Raw genomic sequence first — 6,157 nt, forward strand, 5'->3', positions numbered from 1 at the left:
GGCTGTTGTTCATAGACTACAGCTCGGCGTTTAATACCATCATCCCCTCCAAGTTGGTTACTAAGCTCGGGGTCTGGATCTGGGACTCTGCACATCCCTCTGCAATTGGATCCTTGACTTCCTCATCCACAAACCACAGTCTGTCCATGTTGGGATCACCTCAGGGCTGCGTGCTCAGCCCCTGCTATACTCACTCTATACTCATGACTTTGTAGCCGCACATAGTGCAAACACCATCATCAGGTTCGCCGACGACACCAATGTTGTGGGACGAATCACAGATGGTGATGAGTCAGAGTATACAAGTGAGATCGACCGATTGACCAAATGGTGCCAGCACAACAACCTGGCTCTCAACACCAGCAAAACCAAGGAACTGATTGTGGACTTTGGAAGGAGTAGGATAGGGACCCACAATCCCATTTATATCAATGGGACGATGGTGGAAAGGGTCGAAAGCTTCAAATTCCTGGGCATGCATATTTCCAAAGATCCTTCCTGGTCCCAGCACACTGATCCAATTATAAAGAAGGCACATCAGCGCCTCTATTTCCTGAGAAGATTACGGAGAGTCGGTATCTCTCGAACTTCTACAGGTGCACAGTAGAGAGCATGCTGACTGGTTGCATCATGGCCTGGTACGGCAACGTGAACGTCCAGGAGCGGAAAAGACTGCAGAAAGTTGTGACCACTGCCCAGTCCATCACCGGCTCTGACCTCCCCACCATCGAAGGGATCTATCGCAGTCGCTGCCTCAAAAAAGCTGCCAACATCATCAAAGACCCACACCGTCCTGGTCACACACTCATCTCACCGTTGCCATCGGGAAGAAGGTACAGGAGCTTAAAATCCGTGACATCCAGGTTCAAGAACAGCTTCTTCCCCACAGACTATTAAACACAACATCAAATAAGCTCTGAACAATAACAGTCTATTATTATTATTACATTATATCTGTTTATTTATTGTGTATGTATGGTCTCTGGTCTATAGACACACTGAACTTTTATCGCCCGTTCTGCATTATTTTTACATATTCTGTTGTGCTGCAGCAATCAAGAATTTCATTGTCCAATAAAACTCTCTTGACTTGACTCTTGACTTGAATTGACATACATGGCTAATAAAATATGATTAGGATTATTTAGTCACCAGAATGCCAATGTATGATTCTGTGCCGTGCCCCAAAGCTCCACTTATTTCTATCAGTCTACACTTGCCTGGATGAATATAACTCCCATTACACTCAAAAGATCATCACTCTCCAGAACTAAGTAGCTTGCTTGAGTTGCATTCATTCAGACACCCTTAATATTTGTTCCTTCCACCAACATTGTACAATATAGAAACAAGGAACTCCAGATGCTGGTTTACAACAAAAAAAACTATCGTCTATCATTTTACAATGCCTGTAGCGTGTACCATCTACAAAATGCACCCAGTCTGTTCAATCACCAAAGACACTGCAGATGCTGGAAACTTGTGAAAACGTTGTGAACACTGCCCAGTCCATCACTGGTTCTGACCTCCCAACCATCGAAGGGATTTATAGGAGTCGCTGCCTCAAACGCAGACAGTATCATCAGAGACCCACACCATCCTGGCCACACATTCATTTCACCCCTGCCGTTGGGAAGAAGCTACAGGAGCCTGAAAACTGTAACGTCCAGGTTCCATGAACAGCTTCTTCTGTACAACCATCAGGCTATTAAATACTACAACCTCCATATGACCTTGACATATGACAATAAAACACTCTTCACTCGTGATCTTGTAAGCTACCCAGTAGTATGAACATTGAATACTTTATCTCAAGTAATCTTAACTCCACTAATCTCCTTCTCTGTCCTGTGCTGCCCTCCCCCACCTCCCATTCCAGGCATGCATCATTCTCCCAATTTCTCCCACCACCCCTTCAGTCACGGTGCTCATTTCCCCTCCTTTGTATGTACATCTCCCATCCCCAAGTCCCCCATTTCCCTTTTACCCCCCCTCTTTTCCACATCCCTCCCGCTCCCTTCCATCCATATCCATATCACTACTTTTCTTTCCTTGTGTGAGACCCTTTTGTCTCCTTTTCACCTCCATCCTTTGTCACCGCACTTTGTGTTCCAAACAGCCACCATCTTCCACACCTCCACCTCCAATGAAGTGACAGATTTCCCAAAATGATCCACTGTTGGAAACATATTGACAATCCTTCTACACCCTGTAATTCACTGCCCATTGTGGAAGTATCTACGTTGCATGTTTCCAAATGTCGATCACATAGTTTCCAATGTCAAGAAAATCTTCCTCAAAGCACCAACATGTGGAAAGGAAAGGAAATGGCACCCGAAATGGCACCCGAGTACCTCTTCAGCCCGTTTTGACTAGATGGGGTACATGGCTCTCTGCTGCAAATTTTGAAAAGATAAAATAAATCGTCAACTTTGAAGATGACGAATCTGCTGCAGTCAGGTTCGTCAGTGAAATCATGCAGAAAAAGTCCCTCCGCCACAATCTTGTGTTTATTGCTTCCAAATTTTGCAAACTTCCCACAAGCTCTCACTTCCTTTGAGAAATGTGGCGAAACATTAGTGAATAACTTGCAAGTTTTCAACAATGTATCTGACGATATTCGTAAAGTTCCTGGTGATGTAGGTAAAGACATACAAGGAAAATGTGAGAGAGTGATTTTAGCTAACTCTAAGATCTTGAAGAAATACAAGACATAGCTAAAGTTCTCAAAGGTAGTTGTAATGTCAAGATATCGACATGAACATAGAGTCTTTTTCTGGGTATGCACCAGTGACCTCAGCTGAGGTAGAAAGAAGTTTTTCACAACTGAAGCATATTCTGTCTGACAGACGGCATCGTTTAACACCAGATAATATGAAAAAAATGCTATGTGCAACCAGGCAACTTTGGTCATTTAATGTAGTATACCTTTATATTATCATTTGTTAACCATATTTTGGTGCTGTAAATACATGCCTTTTTATGCTTTTTCTTGGTCAATAAATGCCTTTTTTGTGCCTTTTTATAATTTTATTTGGCCTTTTTGCCATTCTATTTCAGAGTGTTTTAATGCCTAAACATCCTGGCTTGAAAGGCCCTGTCCCACCGCGGTGACCTAATTTGCGAGTTTAGAAGAGTTTGCGCTTGACTCAAACTCGCAGCTTGGTCGACACGTGGTCTTAGGAGGTTATAGGAGGTCACTGTAACTCTCCTTCATGCTCAAGGGAAGTTCCCGCATACTCGCGACCTCAGTTTGGTCGAGGAAAATTTTCAGCATGCTGAAATATTTTCCGTGAGTAAAAATTGGTCGGCATGGCTCTTTTGAACTCGTAGTGCAGTGGAGTGGGGTCGCTATGTAGTTATAGGCAGTCGAGGGTAGCCGTAGGCAATCGCCTTTGCCGACCGGGCATTTTAATTGGCTCATTGGAGTTTTCAGAACCAAGGAAAACCGACCAGTAATGTTAAATGCCCGCTAAACTTTATTAAAAGTTGTCTGGCTTCTTAAAAGTGTCTCCACTCCTCCCCCCCACCTTCTCTCCCCCTCTCTCCCCTCTCCTCTCCCCTCTCCTCTCCCCCCCCCCCCCCCCTCCACCCTCCGCGCTCTCTAAAGGACTTACCGTAACTCTGCCAGCCGTCTTTTACCTTCCTGTTCATCACGGGTGTGAATTTCAGACAGCGCTCTTCCGCTTTCCCTGGCCCCCGCCTTTGCGATGTGTGTGTGTGTGTTGATGGTCGATCCAGCTCGCGCGGTTTCATCGCTGACCGTCGATGCAGCTCGTGGTTTTTCAGGCGAGTGCCCTCAATCTCGAAGGTCGAAGACAGTCGCTGAAAAGTCACGTTAGTGGGACAGGCCCTTAACGATTACAATCTAGCCATTCACAGTGTACAGATACATGATAAGAGAATAACATTTAGTGCAAGATAAAGCCAGTAAAGTCTGATCAAAGATAGTCTGAGGAGGAGTCTCCAAATGAGGTGCGTAGTGGTTCAGGACTGCTCACTAGTTGTGGTACGATGGTTCAGTTGTCTGATAACAGCTGGGAAGAAACTGTCCCTGAATCTGGAGGTGTACGTTTTCACACTTCTATACCTTTTGCCCGAATGGAGAGCGGAGAAGAGGGAGTGGCCAGGGTGCAACTCATTTGTGATTATACTGCTGGCCTTGCGGAGGCAGCGTGAGGTACAACTGGATTCAATGGAAGGGAGGTTGGTTTGTGTGAGAGTCTAAGTTGTGTCCACAACTATCTGCAATTTGTGGACGTGCTTTGTTTTTTGATAAAGAAATACCTTCTGTACAGGGATTCCTCAGAAATACACACACCTCACACACTTGAAAAGCCATGTATAAACATATATTGTTTTTTCATCAATCTATAGGGATGTGATTAACTGCCTTAAATTCAACAGCGTACGACTATAATGTTTTGCAGATGTGTTTCCGGCCACATTCTTCTGAGATTTTTGCAGTTAATCTTAGCAATTTACATGGTCTGAAAATACGACCAGAAAACACGCTATGGTGCTTATTGGTCACTAACGTAAACCAGTTTTTCTTTCTCAACTCAATCCCATGTGAATACTAATTGATTTCTAATCCAGTTTGTTTAAGAATACATTCAGCACACACATATATTCGTAATCTGAAGATAGACCCAAAAAGCTAGACTAACTCAGCGGGTCAGAAGGCATCTCTGGAGAAAAGGAATAGGTGTCATTTCGGGTCGAGACGCTTCCTCGGTCTTTTCAGTCTCAATTCAGTCACCTATTCTGAAGAAGGGTCTTGACCCGAAACGTCACCAATTTCTTCCTTCCAGAGATGTTGCCTGTCCTGCTGAGTTACTCCAGCTTTTTGTATCTATGGTTTAAACCAGCATCTACAGTTCCTTCCTACACATGCTGTCTGACCTGCTGAGTTACTCCAACTTCTTGTGTCTATCTTCAGTTTAAACCAGCATCTGCAATTCCTTCCTAAACATTTTATCTGTAATCTGACTTTATTATCCAAATACTGTAAATAGTTGGAAAACCCATTCAGTGCAGTTTGCTATTTTAGTAATTTCCACTGTAACTGATATAATGCCAAGTATTTATACACTTAGATTAAGACCTTATTTCAACATATTTGCTTTGCATGAGATAGTTGGCACGCACTTCCACATTTAGACAAGGTCATTGGCTAAGTTATTTAAAGAGTTGAGATTTTCAACTTGATTTTGGACGAATGCAGAAGAAAACAAAATACGAACAAAATAAAACTGTCACGAAATGTTTGTTGGACAATTGCTGAATAACAGTAATCATATAACATAACACATCAGTATCAAAATCAACTGCTGGCAATTTCATTAGTTAAGATTGTGTACATTGAGGAAGCAAGAATCCATGGTTCTTTTTCTGAACTTAAACCATTTGCAGTGGAGCATTTGGCACAGACAATAGACACAAAACGCTGGAGTAACAGTGGGTCGGGCAGCATCTCTGGAGAACATGGATAGGTGACCCTTCTTCAGGTATCGACCCAAAACGTCATCTATTCATTTTCTCCAAAGATGCTGCCTAACCCGCTGAGTAACTCCAGCGGTTTGTGTCCATCGTCTGTGTAAACCAGCGTCTGCAGTTCCTTCCTACACATTTGGCACAGACGAGGTGGGTTTATGGTTTACCCCAAATGGGTTAAAGGTTCTGATGAAGACTCTTTGACCTAAAATGTTGACCATTTATTCTTTCCACTGTTGGTGTCTAACCGGCTGAGTGTTTCAAGCATTTCTTGTTTTTATTGGGTGTTAAATCTCATCCTGCGTTGTACTTTTCTACACTTCCATGAACAATTAAGAGGCTTTTACATTGGCGTACGGCTATATAGGGAATTGTGGGACATGTGCAGAGTTGATTAGGTTAACTTGGCATTTATTGTCACGTGTACCGAGGTACAGTGAATAGCTTTTTTGTTGCGTGCTAACCAGTCAACAGAAAGACAATACATGATTACAATCAAGTCATTAACATGATACTTGAAAAAAGGGCTTGTCCCACTTTCCCGAGTTATTCACGAATTCTCCCGAGTGCAGAATGTTTGTAACAAGTCCGTAGGAGTTCGTGGATATATAGTAATGGCTCGTTATGCCAGTCGTAGGTACTCGATGCTATTTTTTTACTC

Source organism: Amblyraja radiata, chromosome 29 (assembly GCF_010909765.2).
Source record: "Amblyraja radiata isolate CabotCenter1 chromosome 29, sAmbRad1.1.pri, whole genome shotgun sequence".
NCBI classification, from domain to species: domain Eukaryota; kingdom Metazoa; phylum Chordata; class Chondrichthyes; order Rajiformes; family Rajidae; genus Amblyraja; species Amblyraja radiata.